Source organism: Symphalangus syndactylus, chromosome 9 (genome assembly GCF_028878055.3).
Source record: "Symphalangus syndactylus isolate Jambi chromosome 9, NHGRI_mSymSyn1-v2.1_pri, whole genome shotgun sequence".
Classification (NCBI taxonomy): domain Eukaryota; kingdom Metazoa; phylum Chordata; class Mammalia; order Primates; family Hylobatidae; genus Symphalangus; species Symphalangus syndactylus.
In genome coordinates this window covers 101,246,003-101,269,440 of record NC_072431.2, presented here as the reverse complement: position 1 = coordinate 101,269,440, position 23,438 = coordinate 101,246,003, and the positions used below count along the sequence as shown (strand labels likewise).

The following is a 23,438-nucleotide window of genomic DNA, read 5'->3' as shown; positions in this document are numbered from 1 at the left end:
TTCTCAGGCTGGTAGAATCCCACTATAAAGTGATTTATAAACTGGATTTATATAAATTGGGGGATCAATTGCCCCTCCCAAACAATCATCTCCTATAAAAGATTAATAACATCTTGTTAAGAACATTGACACTGCATTATAAAGGGTTGCCCTTGTACTTAGACTAGCATGAGGTTCATATCTAGAATGCCCAATTAGCCAAAGGGTCTTGACGACCATGCAGACTTTCATATGCCAACAAAGCCGGTGCAGTGTACTTTTTCAAAAGTGCTCCAATTCTCCTTTTGGACAACTTTCTTAAACGTTATTTATCAAGCTAATAAAATGTATTCTCATTGGACTTTTTATTCTGCTTACACCTTTGTTCTTACTCATCCCAAAGCAAAGAAAGGAAAAAAAAAAGGAGTTGTACATTTAAGTGGGGAAGGGAAAGGCTAGTACTGAGAGGCTCCTTTTTCATTTACTGATGCCAAAACTGAGGCTGTGGAAGACAAGTAACGTTCCTGATGTCATCCAAGTAGTGGATACTGGAACCAGGAATTGCACAGAATCGTCCAGCTCCAAAACCCAAGCACCTTGCTTGGGACCCACTGGGGTTGCAGTGAAGGTGGGGGCCTCAGAGGTGACTGCACACGGGTCATGCATAGCCACAGTCATTATATGGCCAGAGTTTTAAATATTATTTTGTTCTGTCTTCACCATAGACTTCATCATCAGTCATAACTGATAAGGAAAATTACACTTAGCTGAAAAGCCAAGTCCTGTGCTAGGGAGGCATTTTCTATATGTTATTTCTCTTTCCAATAAAACAATTATTTAAAAAGAAAAACTTATTATCTCCATCTTTCAGATGGAAAGACTGAGGTTTAGTAGGCTTAAATAATTTGCCCAAGGTCACTAACTAGCCAAGGCTAGAACTGGGTTTTAAATCCATAAATATTCCAAAGTCCTTTTGTTCTGTATCACCAGGCTGACCTTCACTTCGCAGGGAGCTGCTTCCACCTGTCTCCTGTGCCCTTGGTTTCTGCTAATCCTACATTCCAAGAATAAAAGTCTTCCTATGCGTTTTCCTTCCTAGGCTGAAGCCAAGTTTCCCTACTTTGGGCACGTTCAAAATAGAAGGTATTTTCCGCTTCTCTTGCTTCTGAGCACCCATGAAATCAACACATCCCCAAAACACGCGTTGAGGGAGTAAGGGAAAGTGTCCTGCACCCGCCATCCTCCCGCGCTAAGAGCGGTAGAGGACCCCACAGCTTCATACTTCCCCGGAGAAGCTCCTGGAGGAGAGGCCTTCTAGCCTGGAAGAACCCCGGGTGCAACAGTTGTGCCAGGAAACTTCAAGAGTATTCCCTCGGCTGGGCGCACGCAGTACATCCCCAGCGCTCCAATTTGAAAACTTTGACTCGGCCACGACCACCCCACTCCAGTCTCACCCTACGGCGCTTTCTCCCCTGTTGGCGCTGAGGGCTTTTGAGACCACCTGCCCCGCGCTCCCTAAGTCCGAGGGACCGAGGCGAGGACCTGTCCCGCTGAGCTGGCACGACCCACGCGGGGCAGGCAGCACTTACGCGGCGCAGCCGGTGCTCCTCCCTGAGCCGCGGTGCTCAAGGACCCCAGGCGGTTGTGATTGCAGCGCTTCCCAAGTCAGGCAGAAGTGAGGCAGCCCCACCCAGTCACGAGGACCCTGCAGAGCTCCAGCCTTTAAGCGCTCCTCTAGGCTCACATGACCCAGACCCACAGGGCAAAAGGTACGTCGTCGTGCCCCCACCTCCTGGTCCCAGAAACCTGGCCGCACCAAGTCAGCGCTTCCCATGCTGGAAGAAGCAAGCAGTCCCAGGGTGGAATCTTAAAAATTAATAAAGATCATCGGCCGCGGTGCCATTCAGGTTGGTTTGTCCCTGTTTTATTTTGATTTTGTCTGCTATCTTAAAATTTCAACCCTGTATTTTGAAATTATTTCTGCACTCTAGGACTTACTTGCAAGCCCAGGATTTACATTGGGAAAGCGAGTGGTGTTTGATTCCCACTGTTTATAAAGGCAACACACGTTCGCTGATGGTCTACATTCCAGCTGCACTAGCAGTAAGTTCGCACCAAGTGCCACTGACCTGCCAAGCACTCTCCTGAATCACTGCGCTGGAGTCTCAGAGCCACCTGAGGTGTTCTGTACCATTATATCCATTTTGCAAGTGGTGAACACAAACTAAGTGAGGTTAAGTAACCCATGCAGGGTCACATTGCTTGTAAGTGCATATTATTAGCCACCACCAGGTGCTGGTCATTGAGCCAGACAGTACGGGAGCAAGAACTAAAAAAGGCAAGGAGGCTGCAATGGCAAGTAGATAACACAAAATAAAGGAGAGTCATCATTATCAGCAACAGCAGCATCAACTGCCAGACAAGTGGGAGAGGTCATGGGGAATCTTCTGCACTGTCCCGGGCCAGCCTCCATCTCCTCACAGCTAGCTGCTGAGTGAGCCCAGGGAAACCCGCAGTAGCAGCCCAGCTAACCCGACAGTCAGGGGGAAAAATTGTTTTAAGCCACTTTCAGTTTCGCGTAGTTTGTTATGAAACTAAGGCTAACTAAAGCACTAGTTTTATGAGCTGGAACAAACTAATGTCACTGGATATCTGTTTTCTCCTAAGTACCTACTTTATTGGGTTGTTGTGAGGACTAACTGAAAAACGATGTGTAAATCACCCAGCACAGAGTATGTGCTCAGTGGCTGCAGTCATTCTTAGCTATCATACCTTCTATATGCAAGTACTTCCTACCCACCTACCTCTTTACGGAGAAAAATCTGTTTGTGGGAAAATAATTTTTTTAAGGCCAAAATCAGCCCACCTTTAATATTTGCAGGACCCAGGGCAAAAGTACAAACAGAGATCTGTATGCCAGATACCTAAATATTTAAAAGTTATAAACAAAGTTAACAAATGATTAAGTACAATAAGTTCTGCCTTCCTACCTAGACAAATATACCTTGGGAATTGACATGTAAGGCCAGATTGAAACTTAGGATGATCTGCACTTAAATATGATGGTGCAGGGAGAGGTGGTTTCCAGTTTCTGGTTTGCAGCCACCTCCTCTCTTCCCACAGGGCTCTAGTCCATTGGTGGAAGCCCAGTCCAGCTTCCCAGAAGCAGCTTTCCCCCAGCCACCTCTTAGGCACAAGAGTATGAACACCAGAGTCAGCAATGTTCCCCTATGGGAGTATAGACATTAGCAGATAACACTGCTGCTGGTGTGCAGACCCTTGAAGCAGGCTCAGTGCCATTTGGGGAGGGAATTTGGAATTTGCCTTCTAAAGTGTGGGCCCTGGACAAGGGCTCCTTGGGTCTAAGTATAAGGACAACTACTGGCCAAAGAATACCTGTGCCCACATGGAACCACTTAAAAACTAAACTGAATTTTACAGTAAACACAGGATGAGCCATACTGTAGCATATTTATTCAAAAACAGGGTGTCCCAAAAGTCTTCCTGAAGTTTTAATAACCTCAAGGCTATAAATGCTGCAACTTGTAACAACACCATTTGAAAGTTAATTTAACACTATTTATCTCTGTGAATGTTGAATAACACGTTTTAATTTTCATTTTTGTTTCAGTTCCCCTGAGTGAAATATGGCATACATTACCCAGAAAATTACAATTACATTTATTAAAATAATTAAAACAGAGTCAAAAGAAGTAAACGTTCAAATGAGTTTTGTAAGTTTGTAGCATTTCGACTTCAGAAGTTATTAAAGCTTAAAACTGCACTAACGTTTTTGGGGTACCCTGTGTTTGGATTTGTCGTGTGTCAGGTTCTGTGCTAGACACTTGATGAAAAATAAGAAAAAAGATAGTCTTCTTTAGGGAACTTGAAGTTTCGTTGTGGGGAGGGGATGAAGGGGACACAGAGACTGATCCCATCATACAGTATAAGAGCTGTAATTGGGGCTGATAAAGTGTGTGTGTCGGCGGGGGGAACAGAGGAAAGGGACCAAATGACTCTGTCCAAAGAGCCAGGGGAATCCTGTCAGAGGAGGTGAGTTGAAGTTGGACATTAAAAAATGAATAGCCACTGAGGGGAAAGGTGGCAGCACAGGCAATGAGCAGGCCACCTGCACTCAGGTTGATGCTGTGCTCTCAGACAGAGAGACTGTGCGACACCAGGCGTGTTCAGGGTGGGTGGGGGGCTAACTAATACTGAGGTTAGAAAATTAGACTGAAGCCAGCTTGGAAAGGGCATGAATGCTGAGCTCTAGAGATTGATGTTTTTCAAAATTAGTAGATTGGGAAGTCTGTTTCTCTTTTTTTTTTTTTTTTTTTTTTTTTGAGACGGAGTCTTACTGTGTCGCCCAGGCTGGAGTGCAATGTCGCAATCTCAGCTCACTGCACCCTCCACCTCCCGGGTTCCAGTGATTCCCTGCTTCAGCTCCCTGAGTAAGCTGGGACTACAAGCGCCCGCCACCACGGCCAGCTAATTTTTTGTATTGGTAGGAGACACGGGGTTTCACCATATTGGCCAGGCTGGTCTCGAACTCCTGACCACAAGTTATCCACCTGCCTTGGCCTCCCAAAGTGCTGGGATTACAGGTGTAAGCCACCATGCCCAGCCTGGAAATCCATTTTCTTAATGAAAGAAAATAAAATAGAACAAAAGAGTACAGAACAGAATAGAACCACAGAACAGGAGTATGTGTTTTCCGGGGAGGTTGTAACTGAGTGGCTATAAACAGTAGAAATTTATTGTCTCATAGTTCTGGAGGCTACAAGTCTGAAATTAAAGTGCCAGCAGGGCCAGGTTCCCTCTGAAACCTGGAGGGGAAGGATCCTTCCTCGCCTCTTCCAGGTTCTGGTAGCCCCAGGTGTTCCTTGGCTTGTGGCAGCCTCAATCCAATCTCTGCTTCAGCCTTCCAGGGCTTTCTCTCTGTGTCTTTTCACAGTGTCTTCCCTCTATGTGTCTGTCTCTGTGTCCCAATTTCACCTATTTATGAGGACACCAATGACATTGGATTAGGGTCCACTCTAATGACCTGATTTTAGCTTGATTACCTCTATAAAGACTCATTTTCAAAATAAGGCCACTTCCCTGCTGCAATAGATATTTTTAGCCCTTTTCTTGTATTGAGAATAATCAAAGGTGGGCCAACAAATCGGTTTGCAAAGAGATTCGTTAAGCCTTCTTCTCTGATTGGCTTTCCTGAAAACAAAGATTTAAAACTGTCAGGTCGATCACAAACCCTTGTGTTCTCTGCACCTGCATATTCTAGCGAGGTCTGGGTTTGTTAAGCCCTAGTGGTTCAGAGCATGGGTCAGACTCAGTTCGAATCTAGAACCTTGCACCCAGTGACCATAAGCAAGTTACTTAATCTCAGTTTTCTCATCTGTACATGATAAAAATACTATTAGCTATCTTGCAGTGTTATTAAGAGGAAGAAATAAGATAGTAGTACATATAAAGTCCTTGTCATATATAAAGGCTCAATAAATGGCAGCTATAACAATAATAATGGTGATCATGACAATCAAGATTCTAGGCTGTGACTGCAGTTCTTTTCAACTGTCTATCCAAGACAACTAAATTGTGTCTGGACACCACACAAAAGCATGCCTCTCACTGACCTATAGCCGGAGCTTTGCTGAACTCCTTAAATTCCAGTTAAGAAGACACGGAGAATAGATCATTTACACATCTTGATCAGGTAAATACAATTCCAGTTGTCTAAGTTTGTAGGTTTGATTTTACATTTGCAGCTGCTGCCACCAAGATAAATGTGGAGCTGGAATGGAAACAAGGGGAATTGATTAACCTTGTAGGCAATCATGCCCCTCTTGGAAGTGTCTAGGTCTCTTCCTGCACTCGTCAAGGCTTCTATAGCCATTGTTCCTTTTCAGTGTTGTTACTGATCTTCAATGGGGCCGCCTCGTAGCGTGGAAACACAGCTCAGAGGCACAGCGAAAAGAGAAATGTCATAGCCCCCATGCACCACAATTAATTGTTCAATAAACACTTTTAAGGAAAGAAGCCAGATGTGTCACACCCACACACTTGCAAAACAACACTGTGCTATTAAAAAAGGGAGGGGTAGGTGGTGGATCCAGCTGAAGAAAGCTTACAGCTGTTCTGCACCTTAGCTATAAGCACTGAAGGCTTCATTAAGTGAGAAGTAGGCCCAGGTGGCAGTAACCAAACTAGAAGACACAGACACATGCCCTGATCAACGTATTGAAGTGCTTCAGTCTCCTTGTACTTGGTAAGGAAGGGGCATCTCCTAAGACTAGCCACAGGCTACAGACTCCAGGGAAGTTGTGGATAATTACATGGTAATTATTTCTAATAAGTGCTTCCACTCTCAGCATGATTATCCTTCCCTGGGTTGCTTGCCTCCTTATGCCTGGTTTATGTAGGGAAACAATGTCCAAATTAATCTACGTCTTTTGTAAGTGAGCCTATACTCCTTTGACGATCCAGATGGTTTAGCGCCCTTTAGCAGCAGGTGTTAAGGCTTTTTTTTACAAAAGGCGTATTTTCAGTTTCCCTTCGGCTATGGAAAAAGCCAGGCAAATAAGACTTCGGTGGTTTAAGGATAAATTATGGGATTAATATAGACATGGCCACTAAGGACAGCTGAGCAAGCCCTGTGTATAACCAAGAGAAATAATCACAGCGAACCTTTGTAAGGATTTTATGGTTTGCCCAACACTTTTCATATATATCATCTCTTTTAATTTTCACATCAGCCCTGCGAGGTATATATTGATATTATGATGAACCTGCCAGTGTGCTCAGGATAGTATCTGATTAAGGGCATGGCCTTAGGAGTAGACCAAGGGAATCTGAATCCCAGCTCAGCCACTCATTAGCTATGTGACCTCTGCCATGTTAATTAACCTGTCTAAGACTTAGCCTTCTCATATATGGGAAGAGACCACCACTAACCCTACAAGGCTGATCTGAGGATTTGATGAAATTGTATGTATAGCCATCAACACAATGTCTGGCCCATAGCAAGCAGGTCATTCACTGGTTGAAGGAAAGACATTTGCAAATGACAAACAGAAAGTAAACAAACTCCCTTAGGTGAAGTAGTATTTGGAGTCTCCTCTTTTTCTCTTGTTTAGGTTTTATTTTATTTTCTTCGAATGGAAATAGTGGGTAGTGCAGGTGCTCTGCTTACTCATATTGTGCCTATGAAGAGTTGCATGATCCAAAGTGGGTTATCTAGAAAAGTGACTATAGCCTCTGAAGGGTTTTCCAGAACTTCAAGAACTAGGTCACATCACCAAATAAAGGAATACAAGTAAAATGGGCAAAAGGTATTTCTTGGTAGGAATGCTCAAGCAATTGCATAAAACCTTATGTTGCTTTTTATGCATGGCAGCTCAGGCTAGACTGCTCAGAACTTCTTGCTGGGTTAACTGCTATGGATTTAAAGGATTCCCCCTTGATTCTGAGACAGCTACACCTAGGAGCACCAAGCAATGAGAAAGAGAAAAGGCATTAGAAAGCCAGTCCCCAGGTCTCTTCGTTCTCTATTCTCAGTTCCTGGCTAAATCTTTCTTGCTTTCCTCATCAGAAAATGGAAATCATAACAACTCACCCACTCTATCCACCCTTACTGAGCCAAGGAGTCTGAATGCACTAGCTAAATGATACAGTGCCTGTCTTATGCCACATGGGACACCATGATCACTAATGTAATATAAATTACCTGGGCTTAGTTTGTTCCCATCCACCCCACCCAGAGATCTATCAGCAAAAAGAAAAATGGAATTAACCCTTCTCCTTCTCAGAATAAAAGTGACCTGACACTGAGTTGTTAAATTCTGGGCTCCTTTGCTCTGAGACAGTTGGAAGAGTTAACGCCATTTTGTCTCTTTCGGTGCACCCCATTGTTAGTTTCTCTCAGTAAATTTTGACAAGAAACAGGCAAACAAAACAAAATACACTCGATCCTTGTTATTCATAGATTCCCTATTTGCAAATTCTTCTCCATGGTCTGAATAACAAGGACCTCAGAATTCCTAGCCCAAATGTCCACAAGCTTGCTTCCAGAGCCTGCATGCCACTCTTCCTTGGAGTCATCCTCTATCTGAGGGGTGGCCAAAGGCCATGCTTACAGAGCTGGGATGCACAGGGAAGGATGTGGTGTAGGACAGGTGAAGGACAGGTATAAAGGTAGTGCTCTACACCACCATGTTCTAGCACAGAACTTCAGGAAGTCTCAGAATTATAAACTCAAATTGATTTTCTAGGTTGCTATCAAGGTATATCTTTCAAGGTAAGAGAGTATATTTCATTTAACAGTTTGTTCCCTGGTTTATAAGTGTTACATATCTAGACATATGGTATGTGGACCTCCATGTGTATTCTTGCCCCAAGCCTCCAAAGAAAGAGGCAGGCTTGGAAAGAAATAAACATCTGTTGATTTAAACTACAGTTGACCCTTGAACGCATGTGTTTCAACTACACAAGTCCACTTATACACGGATTTTTTTCTAGAAAAGTGACACTGAGTGTGTCCACCTTCTCTCCCACCTCTCTACCTCTTCTGGTTTTGCCACCCATGAGACATCAGGACCAATCCCTCTTCTTCCTTCTTCTCCTCCTCAGCCTATTCAATGTGAAGACAATGAGGATGAAGAGCTTTATGGTGATCCACTTCCACTTAATGAACAGTAAATACATTTTCTCTCCCTTATAATTTTCTTTTCTTTTAGACGGAGTCTCACTCACTTTGTTGCCCAGGCTGGAGTGCAGTGGTATGATCTCAGCTCACTGCAACCTCCGCCTCCCAGGTTCAAGCAATTCTCGTGCCTCAGCCTCCCGAGTGGCTGGGATTACAGGTGTGTGCCACCACACCCAGCTAATTTTTGTATTTTTAGTAGAGACAGGGTTTCACCGCATTGGCCAGGCTGGTCTCGAACTCTTGGCCTCAAGTGATCTACCTGCCTCGGCCTCTCAAAGTGCTGGGATTACAGCCATGAGCCACCGCACCTGGCCTCCCTTATGATTTTCTTAATAACATTTTCTCTAGCTTACTTTCTTGTAATAATATAATATATAATATGTATAACATACAAAATATATTAATTGTTATGTTATCATAAGGCTTCTGGTCAACAGTAGGCTATTAGTAGTTAAGTTTTGGAGAAGTCAAAAGTTATATATGGATTTTTGACTGCATAGGGGGTTGACAGCCCTAACCTCTGCATTTCTCAAGAGTCAACTGAACTAATATCTAGGACCTGTTTGTCACCACATCACAGCCTCGTTTATTCTGACAGTTGCCCCTGGGGAGGAGGGTGGTGGGCTTCTCGTTGCAGAATCTGAGGAACAGGATGCCAGCAGACAGAGGAGGCGCCCCAGCCAGCAGCTCTGAGTAAGTGAAGGAACAATAAGGGCAACAGCAGTGTAAATGCTGGAGATCAGGCCCCTCTCCATTTGTATGCAGTGAATCAGCCTCTAGCATGTCTGTATGATCTAAATGGGAGGGGCTTCCCCATCCCTTCTCTTTGCCTCCCTTCACCTATAGATTTTGGATGTTCCTACCAAACTCAGCAGGTGTGAGCTCAAACTGGATTCTTTTTCAAAACTATAGAGATGACATTTCTTATACTCTAGATGTCATGAAACAGTTCACACCTGATCAGTATTTAAGAAGTATTATTATTAGGCTGGGCATGGTGGCTCATGCCTGTAATCCCAGCACTTTGGGAGGCTGAGGCAGGCAGATCACTTGAGGTCAGGAGTTTGAGACCAGCCTGGCCAACATGGTGAAACTTCATCTCTACTAAAAATAAAAAAAATTAGCCAGGTATGGTGGCATGCACCTGTGGTCCCAGCTACTTGGGAGGTTGAGGCAGGAGAATCTCTAGAACCCAGGAGGCAGAGGTTGCAGTGAACCAAGATTATGCCACTGCACTCCAGCCTGGGCGACAGAGTGAGACTCTGTGTATTAGTCCATTTTCACACTGCTGATAAAGACATACCCGAGACTGGGCAAATGAAAGATGTTTAATTGTACTTACAGTTCCATGTGGCTGGGGAAGCCTCACAATCATGGTGGAAGACAAGGAGGAGCAAGTCACATCTTACATGGATGGCGGCAGGCAAAGAGAGGGGTGCTTGTGCAGGGAAACTCCCCTCTTTAAAACCATCATATCTTGTGAGACTTATTCATTGTCAGGAGAACAGCACAGCAAAGACCTGCCCCCATGATTCAATTACCTCCCACCAGGTCCCTCCCACAACACGTGGGAATTCAAGATGAGATTTGGGTGGGGACACAGCCAAACCATATCACTCCATCTCAAAAACATAAATTAATGAAAATAAAATAAAGAAATATTATTATTATCTAAACTTGAGTTGCACCATTTCAGGGAAAACAAATACATTTTAACAACCTAAGTTAAAAAGCCATTATCAAAAATAAATAAATAGAACTCTTTCCAATGCTAAGAGGAAAGACAAGGCTGAGAGAAGAGAAAGAAATTAAAAGGTATTAAATCCTTACTACCAGCCAAAGCCATGCTAAGTGTATAACACATGATGTCATTCAGCCCTCACTGTAACCCTAAAAGGTAGATATTATATTCTCCATTTTCTAATGGATGTAACAGAAGAATAGAAATGTTCAATCATGTGTCCAAGATCAAAGAGCTACTGAGTGTCAGAACTGGAATTCAAGCATAGGTCTCTCTGACACCAAAACTGCCATTTTTCTCACCTCTTTGTCTAGCTGCCTCCACTCCAATCTGAAGCTTGGAATACAAGCTTTGGATTCTTCCAATCATCACCCTGCTTCCCTGTTTTTAAACCCTGTCCTTTAGCAAGGTCAACCATGGACAGTCCTCCCTCATCCGGAGCCAGGAGGGCACGCTGGCTGGAAGGGTCCTGTTGACAAATCTCATCCTTGTGATGGATTTTTTTTCCTAGGCCTCAGGACACCTGGAAAGGTGAGGACATTTCTAAATGCCCTCTGTCCTTCAGACCACATCGGAGCATCCTGTCAGGGTCTGTGAGCTGGGAAATAGGCCCTGAGCTGATAGATCTAGAGACAGCCATGTGCCCTTGCACAGCCTAGCCAGCTGTGCCCCTTGGGCTGTTAGTGAGAAAACTTACTTTTACATTTAATCTTGGTTTTCTCCCCTTAAATCAAAACAGTGCTGAGGGATAAACTGGCGAAGCATGGTGAGAGAGGGAAGAGTTAATGTGTGCAAGGTGAGCCCTCAGACAGAGGCAATTGGAAAACCATGTATTTACTTTTGAGTTTTTTGACATTCATGTCTATCTTCCCTTCCCCCACTGGACTTCTCTGGTTTTGCCTGTGTTTAGAAGTTGTTCTGTGGCCTGTCACCTTCCTTGCAAATCTGTTGCAAAGTAATTACATCTCAGTATTGGGATCTGTGTTTCAAAAATGTCAAAACAAATTTCAATGATTAAATGCCACAGATTAAGCTTGTTACTTCTCTAAAATTGATACGAAGGACACATTTTAATTAGAAATTATAAATCTGAGGCACTGTACCATCAATCTACCTCCAAAACCCAAAAACTCCATAAAGCTCTAGCTCTGAGGAAAAAAAAGTTAAATTCAATCTAAAGATGATGATCTTGTGAAATAACCAGCCATATGTCATCTCATTTTATTGGGGCTGAAATTTTGTCCTGAGGCATCTGAAGGAACTCAGCTAAGGCATCCCCGATAAAGGTCATCTGTAAGAGAAACTTGTGGTTTTTTTTCCTCTTTAGATATCTATAAACGCTAATTAAATATGCATTATTGGTGTAATTTTGACCAAGGAGCTTTATGTTAGTATGAAAGCGACTATGTATTACTCTCCAGCACAGCTTACACAAGCATTATGCTAAATTATCAGATTTTTAGCTTCCGCATAGCTAAAGACAAAGTCCAAGAAGTCATAATTCTTTATCAAAACTGACAGTTGGATTATAACCCTGGAGATTTATCTAGCAAAATCTGCCTTGCATTCTCAACATGAAAATCCTGTGGTTGCCAGTAGGTGATACATCTAATTTTAACACAAGAAAAGACATCTAACAAACATCAAAACAAAAGCTACCCTTCGAGCTCAATTTTCTTTTTCACACATTGGTCCACCCTACCCCCACTTGATGTCAGCAGGAAGTAATCTCATCTGTGGAAAGGAAGCCAGCCTCCTAACTGCACCGACAAATTGTAGGGAAATGAAAGGGCTTGATGATTGCTGAATTTTATCCCTCTTTATTTCCAAAAGAATAATGAAGAGCTGTCTTTTCTCTCACTTAACACCCTAATCACCCACATCAGCACTTTACACTGCAGCTACCCACACCTCTGAGTGGGGAGGAAAAAAAGAATGAGATGTGACCCCTCCCCCACCCTGCTACACCCATTGGAACCTGTCAGTACTGCATCTTTAATCAACCTCAAAATTGCAATCCTCCTCCACTCAATGCCCAGCCCCTGCTGGTTTAGGGCACTACATAGCTTGTGGTAAACTGCTATCCATTATTTCTCTATATTTAGAACTTCTCTAGAGAAATGGCATTATCTCAGTCACTAAGCTGAAAACTGTTTAAAGTTAGCTTTGCACAGTGGCTTATTCACACTCTCTTTCATGGACCCTTCACTCACCTTGCTTTAAAATGTTCAGACTGATGCACAACTACAAAAATCCAAAGTACAAAAATATCACCCTATGGAAAATTGACTATGATTTGCATTTTGCTAATGTTGGGATAGGCCAAATGTTATTTCTCTCCTCTCCATAATGTTTCATTGGAGATAAATCCTACTCCCCTTCACCAGTGAAAAGCCACTCAATGACCTGAACAAGATCTGGTGATAGAAAACATATTTTCAATAATACTAAACTCATTTTTCTGCCAGAACAAATTAGTCAGTAGCTATCTCATGTCACAGAGGTTTCAAAGAGGCACTTAGGAGGATGCTAAAAAAAAAAATCCTTCTATGTAGATTATTAGAAATGTCATGTGCTAATGTAAAAATGCTCTGGCAGTCCTTTCGTTTTACTCTTCCTTATGAAAATACTGTTTCTTGTTTGTGATTCCACTCCTAAAGAGATGTTTTTTGAAAATGGTTCCAAAGAGAAACGGAAGGAAGTGTTATCATTTAGCCCAGAAAAGGCAAGATGGCAGAGAGGTAATTAAATAAAGGAGGAAAAGACACAATGATCTCATCACTCCTCCAAATTCCCATCTACACTAAAAACTGGTTAAGAAGAGGGGAGTGGGCTGTATTGGTAGGAAGGTTTCTTTAGAGTTGAGTATATTAAGAAGAGGAGTTCCTGAATGAATGAATGTCTACAATCAAGGACTGTCTTCCTTCAGTGTTCTTTGCCATTTGAAGGAAAAGCAGTTTATAGCACACACATATTTTCTTAGGACCTCAGTTTCCACCATCCTATAATAGAGCAAACAATTGCTACTTTTTATTGCTGTAGAGCAGATTAAATAAGATGATGTGACTAAAACATGTAACATGATATCTGATCTATAACCAAAGAAAACTAGAGGAATGTGTAAAGCTATGATGTGTGTGGGTGAGAGTGGGGATAGCTGAATCCTGAAAATTCAGGCAGAATGGCTCACTTTATTTTATTGTGTAGCCTAGTCTTTATGTGATAATATTGCTATTTAAGTTTACCAGAGGGGAAAATATTTCCTTCAACATCCTCTACGAGATCTGTTTTCATATGTGTAGAGCTGACTGTATGCCTGAATAGTTGAATTATGCATTTCACCCAACTTTCTTTTATAATTTGAGTCATTAGACATGGCCGTAGAGTTAACAGTTTAATATAAAAGTGTTCCTGGAGATTTTGCTTGTTCTTTTTGGACTCTAATCAAATGTGAAAGAGATTAGTAGTAGCAGTATTTGTGATTTCACCCTATTTTAAATATTTACAGATGCTTAACTCTTAGAGAGATACTTCTGACATTCCAACACATTTCAACTCTGTATAAACATTCCTTTGGGGGCTTTTATTTTGTTCTGATAGTAAAAATTACTAGAGGAATGTAACTGAAAACTGATTTCCAAATAAGATACCCTGTGGCAATAGAAATATCCTATGTAGTTATTATCCACTGTAAAGTACACTTTCCCTCAGGGAATCTGCTATCAGAGAAAATTAAAACCTAGCCACCCATTTTAAAGCCCATTAAGTCATTAGGTGGCTCTTCAGTGTTTTCCTAATGGGCTACACAGCACAAGGAGCCCTCCCAGAGCCAGTGAGAAAGCATTGTGCAGACTCCTGCAAGCAGATTTCTTTATCTGGGAGTCACAGAAGTTTAGACCTGAGATGGACCTTGAAAATTATTCAGCTTCTTCCATTTGCAGAAGAGGAAACTGAGCACAGAAGAGGTCACATGGTTTTCCAATATCCACAGCTGGTTGGAGGCAGAATAAGGGTTGAAACCTAAATTCCTACAGCATCCTGGCATCACAGAGCCTTCATGGTCTTAAAGGTGGGATGAAGTATTCTATACCAGAATAATGTTTTGGATGGTGGTATTGGAAAACTATCTGCCTTGGAAGTTGCTTCAGATGGAATAAAAACCTATTATTTTTAAAAAGTAAAGCATTTAAAATGTGTTTTATTATGTAACATGTATGCGTTATCATTGTAGTTCTCCTATGTAAAGTGATGAAATGGGGTGGCTAATTCGAGAAAACCTCTTCCCACACAAGTCTTATGCCTCTCTCCTTCCCCACTTCGTGCAGAGGACATTTTGCTCAACTGTCACCTTCTCAGTGAGATCTACCCTGACCCCCCTATTTAACCTACCTCAGCACACATCCTGGGATTACTGATCCCTTTTACTCTGTCCTATCTCTTCTTCGAAGCACCTATCACCTGCTGACTTACTGTGTAATTCGCTCATTCTTATGCTAGAAAATAAGCCATGAAAACAGGAAATTATTGTGATTTGTGTTAACTAGTGTAATGCAAGTGCCTAGGACAGTGCCTGACATAAAATAATTCTTAAGTATTTTTGGAAGGAATTAATTAATTGTCCCCAAATGGCATCCTTTGTGTGCCAATGGGTGCACATCATTTTCTGATTGGTGGTCATCTTCTGACTAGTTGTGCCCTGTCCATCAGCACACAGTGTTGTGGAGAGCCAAGCTTCATTATTACCTTGCCTCACTAAAAGTTAAACATTGTGGCCTTCTGGCTCTCTGATGAAGAAAGCTCACTTTCCTAAGATCAACATGGTTTCTTGGCCCTCATAATATTTCCACATGTTTAAATCTTACTCAGTTTGCTACTTTCTAGAGTCAGTTGATCTAAAATATGTACTGGCCACCCACAGTGTGTGAAGTTGGTGCCAGACGTTCATGGTGACAGACATGAGCAGTACATTCTGGAACCTATTAGACTAATGTCTCATAAAACTTATCTGATTCCCTGATGTTCTCCCATCAATTTTCCTGTTCCTGTAAGTGGCAGACAACGTTACTGGCTTATCCATGTCATTCCCCCTCCTGTTTGGTATCTCAATTTAGTTTGGGCAATAATGTACCCAGGAGTTGTGTCATGTTTGACCCTAGTCAGTCATGGCAACCCCTTTTCCCTTTGCCACTGATTGGTCTACAAGTGGGTGTGTAATCCAGTCCTGGTCAGTGAAATATAATGAGAATTCTAATGGAGGGCTTGGGAAAGATTTTTATCCCTGTCAGAAGGTAAGGGAAGTACCACAATCTTCAGCCCTAACCCCAGCATCTTGATTGCTAATTTGGGTGGTGTGTTGTGATAATGTGATGATGCCTGGTGCTGTGGTAGCCATCTTGTGACCATGAGGAAAAACCACATATGCACTGAGGCAGAGAGGAAGGGCTAAAGGAGCCTGGGCTCTTAATGACGTTGATCTAACAAACCCACCCCGAGACCAGTCTACCTCTTGATTTATTTATCACATTCAAATGATAATATCTATTAATCATTGACACTAGGTTGATAGTCTTTTCCATTTTTTGATTAATGTGAAAAGCTACAGATTAATTTTGTTTATAAATATCTGTCAGCCCTGACATAATATTAAGAACAAGTGTCATTTCCTTGAGTCTTTCCTCTATGATTGAGTTTTTCCTGCTTTTTTAATTTCTCACCCTTCTTTTCAACTCTATAAACTTATTTTCTGTATAATACCTAGAAGCTACGTGACTTCTTACCAGATATTATCTTAAACCCCTTCGTTCTACCTTATCCATGATGAGCAAGATAGAAGAAGGTGCTCAAGGTTAGGGGAAAAACTGAAATGTTTTCAACAGCCTTGATCGGGCTCATGTCTTAGCACATGAGGGTGTGTGCAGGGAAACTGAAGCAAAGGAAGGACAGCATGGTTACTCTTTTTCCAGTCCACTTTGAACCCCGTTACCAAGTGAATCTTCCTAAAACACTCCCTATAGCATATCTTTCTCCTGGTCAGAAAAACCTAAGGATTTCACTGAGCCTGCCAGATGAGATTTCAACAGTTTTCTTAGCATGCAGCAACTTTCACAATCTACACTCAACTTCCCTTTCCAGCTGGACCCCCTCTACTTATCTCGAACCCCACATTTTTGCCAGTTGGGTCTCTCTATTCACTTTAACTTTTCATACCCATTCATGCTCCTGGTCCTGGTTATTGCAGTCCCAGACCTGGAATGATCCCTAACCAAATTCCATTTATTCTCTAAGCCTCTGCTATTCAGTAGGTAACCACAATAGGTAGACTGGCCTTTTCACTGAATTTTTAATTTAAATCAATTTGAATTTAAAAACAGATACTTGAAAATTAAAAACTTTTGCTTTGTGAAAGACCCTGTTAAGAAGATGAAAAAGATGAGCCACCAACTGGAAGAAAATACTTGCAAATCATATGTAAAACATTCATCTATAGAATATATAAAGAGTTCTCTAAAGTCAACAGTGAGAAAACAATCTGATTTTAAAATGGGCCAAAGAGTTGAATAGACATTTCACTAAAGAAGATAGACAGTTGGCAAATAAGCACATGAAAGATACTCAGCATCACTAGCCATCAGGGAAATGTAAGTTAAAATCACCAAGACAGATCACTTATAGCCCTATTAGAATAGCTAAAATAAAAAATACTAGTAATACCAAACACTGGCATGGATGCAGGGAAGCTGGATCTCTCAGACATCGCTGGTGGCAATGTTAAACAGTACAGCCACTCTGGGCATCTGGCAGTTTCTTAAAAAATTAAACACACATTTACTAGACAACTGAACAACAGTACCTCTGGGCATTTATTCTAGGCAGGTAAAAACTTATATTCACATAAAAGCTGTTCACAAATGTATGTGTAATATCTAAAAACTGGAAATGACCCAAATGCTCTTCAAAAGGTGAATAGTTGAACACACAACCATATAGTAGAATACTATTCAGCAGTAAAAAAGAAACAAAACTACTGATACATGAAATAGCTAGGGTGGATCTTAAGAACATTATGATGGCCAGGCACGGTGGCTCACGCCTGTAATCCCAGCACTTTGGGAGGCCAAGGCGGGCAGATCACCTGAGGTCGGGAGTTCAAGACCAGCCTGACCAACATGGAGAAACCCTGTCTCTACTAAAAATACAAAATTAGCTGGGCATGGTGGCGCATGCCTGTAATCCCAACTACTTGGGAGGCTAAGGCAGGAGAATCACTTGAACCTGGAAGGCGGAGGTTGCAGTGAGCCGAGATCGTGTCATTACACTCCAGCCTGGGCAACAAGAGTGAAACTCCATCTCAAAAAAAAAGAAAAAAAAAAAAAGAACATTATGACGAGTGACAAAAGCCAGTCTAGAAGGATTACACATTGTATGATCTCATTTACATAACATTCTTAAAATGACAAAGTTGCAGAGAAAACAGATAAATGAAATGGCTGCCAAAGGTTAGGGAAGAGGAGGGAGAGCCTAACTATAACAGAGCAGCACTAGGAGATCATTTGTGTGATGGAACAGTCCTGTATGTTGGTTGTGATTGTGTTTAAACAATTCTGTACATGTGATAAAACGTTACACAAATATACACAGAGACAGATAAAACATTTGAATTCATATAAAAGTGAAATATGCATGAGGTGTAGTTAATTGTACCAATCAATATCCTTGTTTTGATAATGAACTATAGTTATGTAAAATGTTACCATGGGTTGATGGGTTCACGGGATCTGTTTATACTACTTTTACTCCTTATGAGTCTGTAATTATTTCAAAATTAAAAATTAAAAAAAGATACTCGATTCTATTATGGAAAAATTTTTAAGCATGTTTGATATATGAATCTATTTCTCCATTGTAAATTTTATTAAATCTAAGATGTGCTGTAAGTGTAAAGTATATACTGGATTTTGAAGACTTAGTATGAAGTCTTTGTAAAATACTTTGCTTATAATTTTTATATTGATTAAAATACTCTAAAATATATTGAATTAAGTAAAATATATTATTAAAAGTATTTTCACCCTTAAAAAATGTTTTAAAATGTGTCTTTTAGATAATTTAAAATTACATATGTGATTCATATTATATTTCTATTTCCTGCTCTAAGCAAAGAATATGGTACCCTGAAAATTGACACATGTTAATGGGCATATGCATATGAGCAATTATTACCTAAGAGACAATATCCATGTTTTTTTTTACAATCTTATTAAGGTATAACTGGCATACAATAAGCTACATATAAAGTATACAATTTGATCAGTTTCAGCTATGTATGAACCAATGAAACCCATCATCACAAGATAACAAACATTCTCATTGCCCCCAAAAGTTTACTCCCTCCTGCCATCTCTGTCACCAGGCAATTGCTGATCAGCTTTCCATCACTATAGATTAACTTGCATTTTTAAAATTTTTAAATAAATACAATTATATTCATTGGTATCATTCACTCTGTGTAGTTACTTTAAGATTCATCTATGTTGTGCATATCAATAGTTCACTCCTTTTCATTGCTGAATTACATTGTATTGGACTGAAATATATTTGTCCATTTACTTGTTCAAGGACACCTGGGTTGTTCCCAGCTTTTGACTATTACAAATAAAGCTGCTGTTAACATTCGTGGACAAGTCCTTATGTGGACATATGTTTTCATTTCTCTTGGGTAAATACCTAGGTTGACACATATAGTAGGGAATGTTTAACTTTTCAAGCTATAAAACTGTTCTCAAAAGTGTTGTGCCATTTTCCATTCCCACCAGCAGTGCATGAGAGTTTTAGTTGCTCCATATCCTTCCCAACACTTGTGTCTTTTTGATTATCGCCATCATACTAGGTGTCAACTCACCATGATTTAAACTTGAATTTTCCTAATAACTAATGATGTCCAGCATCTTTTTATGTGCTTATTTCTTATTTGTACAGTTTCTTTTTTTGTAAAATGTCTATTTGCTTTTTGCACATTATTTTAATTAGGTTGTTTCTCTTCGTATTAAGTTGTAAGGATTTTATATAAAATGCAAATGCTTTATTAAATATATATTTTGCAGATAATTTTGCCCACATTTTGGCTTGTCTTTTCATTTCCTTAAGTTTTTTTTTGAAGAGCAAAAGTGTTTAATTTTGGCCAGGCACAGTGGCTCACACCTGTAATCCCAGCACTTTGCGGGGCTGAGGTGGGCAGATCGCTTGAACTCAGAAGAGACCAGCCTGAGCAACATGGCGAAACCCCATCTCTACTAAAAATACAAAAATTAGCCAGGCGTGGTGGCACATGCCTGTAATCCCAGCATCCCTGGTGGCTGAGGCAGGAGAATCACTTGAACCTGGGAGGCGAAGGTTGCAGTGAGCCGAGATCTCACCACTGCACTCCAGCCTGGGAGACAGAGCAAGACCTGTCTCAAAAAAAAATAAAATAAAAATAAAAAATAAAGATTATTATTTCTTCACCGAGTTTCCCTTCGAAAGAGGTCAATTGACATATATGTGTGCATCTATTTCTAAACTTTCTAGAGTGTTCCATTGATCTTTGTATATCTATCATTATAACAATACCACACTATCTTGATTACCATAGCTCCATGATAAACCCTAAATATCAACTCAAGTGTATAGTGTAAGTTCTACAACTTTACTCTTTTTCAAATGTTTTTGACTAGTCTACATCTTTTGAACTTCCATATAAATTTTAGAATCAGTTTGTCAATTTCTAAAAAACAAGCCTGCTGATATTTTTATTGGCATTGCATTTAATCTAAAGATCAATGTGGGGAGAATAGATATCTAAATAATATAGTCTTTTGATTTATAGGCATGTATATCTCTTCATTTACGTCTTTTTAATTATCTCAATGATGTTTTATAGTTTTTCATATAAAGGTCTTGCATAAGTTTTCTTCAAACCAATACTTAAGTTCATATTTTCTGCTATTTTAAATGGTATTTTTTTGCAATTTTGGATTGATCTTTACTACTGTATAGAAACAAAATTGATTTTTATATATTATTCTTTATCCTTTAACCTTGCTAAACTCACTGAATAGTTCCAATATTTTTGTGTGTGTAGGTTTCTTAGATTTTTTTTATATCACCTATACTGGTTCAAAGAATTTTCCAGTCATGTTGTCTGTTAATAGAGACTGCTTTATGCCTTTCTTTTTAACCTGTATGCCTTTGTTATTTCTTTTTCTTTCATTAATATATTTGCCATAACCTTTGTTACAATGACAAATAGAAGTGATAGAATGGATATACTTGCACTGTTCTTAAATGAAAAGCATTCAGTCTTTCACCATTAGGTGAGGTGTTAACTGTAGGCTTTTCATAGCTGCCCTTTATGTGGTTGAATTTTCTTCTTTTCTTAGTTTGTTAAATTTTTTCATCATGAATAGATATTGAATTTTTGTCATATGCTTTTCTGCATATATTGAGGTGACCATGTGGTGTTTCTTTTTAAGTGTATTAATATGGTGAATTACATGGGTTGATTTTCAAATGTTAAACCAACCTTGCATTCTTGAGATAAACCTTTTATTTGGTAAAATTTGTAAACAGTGTTGGTCACTATGTTCACAGGGGACATGATTTGTAGATTTTCTTTTCTTGTAATATCTTTGGTTTTGGTATCAAGGTAATGCTGGCTTCATAGATTGAGTTGTAAAGTGGGTTTTTGTTTGTCTGTTTGTTTGTTTTGAGACACGGTCTCACTCTATGCCTAGGCTGGAGTGCAGTGGTGCAATATCAGCTCACTGCAGCCTTGACTTCCTGGGCTCAAGTGATCCTCCTGCTCACCCTCCCAAGTAGCTAGGATCACAGGTGTGTGCCACCACATCCAGCTTTTTTTTTTTTTTTTTTAAGTTTTTGTAGAAGTGGGGTCTCATTATGTTGACCAGGCTAGTCTCAAACTCCTGGCCTCAATCCTCCCATCTCAACCTCTCAGAATGCTGGGATTACAGGCCTGAGCCACTGTGCCCAACATGGATAGCAAAGCGTTTTATTCTCTTTGATTTTCTTGAAGTTTTGTATAGAATTGATATTCTTTCTGATTTAAATGTCTGGTAGAATTAACCAGAGAAGCCATCTTGGCTTGATGTGTTTCCTGGGTTGTTTGTTTGTTTGTTTGTTTGTTTTATGGGGAGGTTTCTAACTATAATAGCTTTATAGTTAGAAGCCTTTAATAACTTTAATAGCTTTTGAGCTATTCAGGTAATCTATGTCTTCTTGAGTGATCTCTGGCGAGTGGTTTCTTTCAAAGAATTTGTCCATTTTATCTAAGTTGTCAAATATCATGGCAAAAAAGTTGGTCGTAATATTTTCTTATACTTTTAGTATCTACAACTGTATTGGTATCCCCTCTCTCATTTCTATAATTAATAATTTGTATCATTTCTATTTTTTTCTTGATGAATCCAGCTAAAAGTGGATCACTCATTGATCTCAAAAAAACAGTTTTTTATTCCGATGATATTCTCTATTTTTTGTTTTTCTATTTCCTGTACCTTCTTGAACATTTGAAATATATTTATAATAGCTCTTTTAATGTCCTTGACTACTAGTTCTACTACCTGTGTCATTTTTGTTGTTTCCATTGATTGATTTTTCTCCACAATATAAAATATATTTCTATGCTTTTTTGCATGCATAGAGTACATATATTATGTACGTACAAGTTAAAGACTAATAACAAAGTGAACAATGTTTACAACTCCAAACAACTTAACAAAAAGAATATTATCAATACCTTAGATCTGTCCCTGGTAACATCCCTACCTTGATACACTCAAAGGTAACCACTATCTTGAATTTTGTGTTAAACTAACTTTTAATTATTTATTTTTGCTTAGGTATGTAATCCTAAAATAGTATATTAATTTTAACTTTTTTAGACCTTTGTCAAATACAATAATTCTAGACTGACTTTTTTCATTCAATATGTTTCTGAAATTCAACCAGATAAACATGTATCTGTTCATTAATATTCTATCCTAAATGGTATTTCATTAAATGAATATTCAAAAAATTATCTACTATCTGCAGACATGAGAGCTATTTCCAGTTTTTCTTTTTGCTTGTTTGATTTCACTGGTACAAACAGTGCTTCTATGATCATATTTGAATATGTCTTTGGTGCACATATGCAAAAGTATTTCTAAAGTATATATCTTAGAGTGGTATTGCTGAGTTGAAGACTATATGAATTTTCAACTTTGCTAAATAACACTAAATTGTTTTCTAAAGTAGTTGTACCAATTTACTCTTCAGTCAAAACTGTGTAAGTGTTTTTATTGCTCTACATCTTCACCAATATTTGGTTATGTCAGACTATATAGTTTTGCCAATCTGATAGAAAAAAACTGGCATCTATGAAAGTCATTTGTTTTGCCTAAACATTTCCAGTTCTCTCTGCTTCCAAGCACACAGTAGAAGGAATTGCACTTCCTAAATCCTTGTTATGAGTGAGTTTGACTTGTACTGAATTGTGAAGGAATGTGCGCCAGTCCCTGGCTGGAGCAATTACTTACTGATGCAAAAACCTCCATGCTTTCCTTCCCTCTGGCAAGGAGGCCTACAACATCGGAGGTAACTGTTGTGTGACCCTGGGAACATGAACAGATGACTGACCTCAGTTCCCAGATGACCTAGACTGGACATTTAACGTGAGTGAGAAGTAAAATTTTGTTGATATGATTCTTGGGTGTTGGTGGCAACAATATTACCTAGCATATCATAACATACAGAATATCTCATTGTGGTTTTAATTTGCTTTTTCCTGCTTACTAATGAGACTGCACATCTTCTGATGTTTTGTCTGGCCATTTTTTTATTTCATAAAATGCCGGTTTATTTATTTATTTAAACCATCTTTCAATGGGTTTCTTTGTCTTTCTCTTATTGATTTCTAAAAGTTCTGTAGACATTTTGGATTCTCATCTTGTGTCAGTTTTGTTTCAATTCCATTACACAGTT

General features: G+C 39.8%; 1 protein-coding gene across 11 annotated transcripts in view; it reads right to left on the bottom strand.

Annotated features, from left to right (window-relative positions):
* CPVL (carboxypeptidase vitellogenic like) overlaps positions 1-23,438 on the bottom strand; it is a 273,532-nt gene that overhangs the window by 221,707 nt on the left and 28,387 nt on the right. The window contains exons 5-6 of one of the 11 annotated variants that reach the window (XM_063609709.1): positions 5,613-5,770; positions 4,806-4,974 (exon numbers count right to left, since the gene is read on the bottom strand). The exons of 9 other annotated variants lie outside the window; for them this stretch is intronic. The gene's annotated coding sequence lies outside the window, so the exon portion shown is untranslated. Of the gene's footprint in view, positions 1-1,568; positions 1,678-4,805; positions 4,975-5,612; positions 5,771-23,438 lie in introns of those variants that run through there. One more of the 11 variants, XM_055293552.1, reaches the window with a different exon arrangement.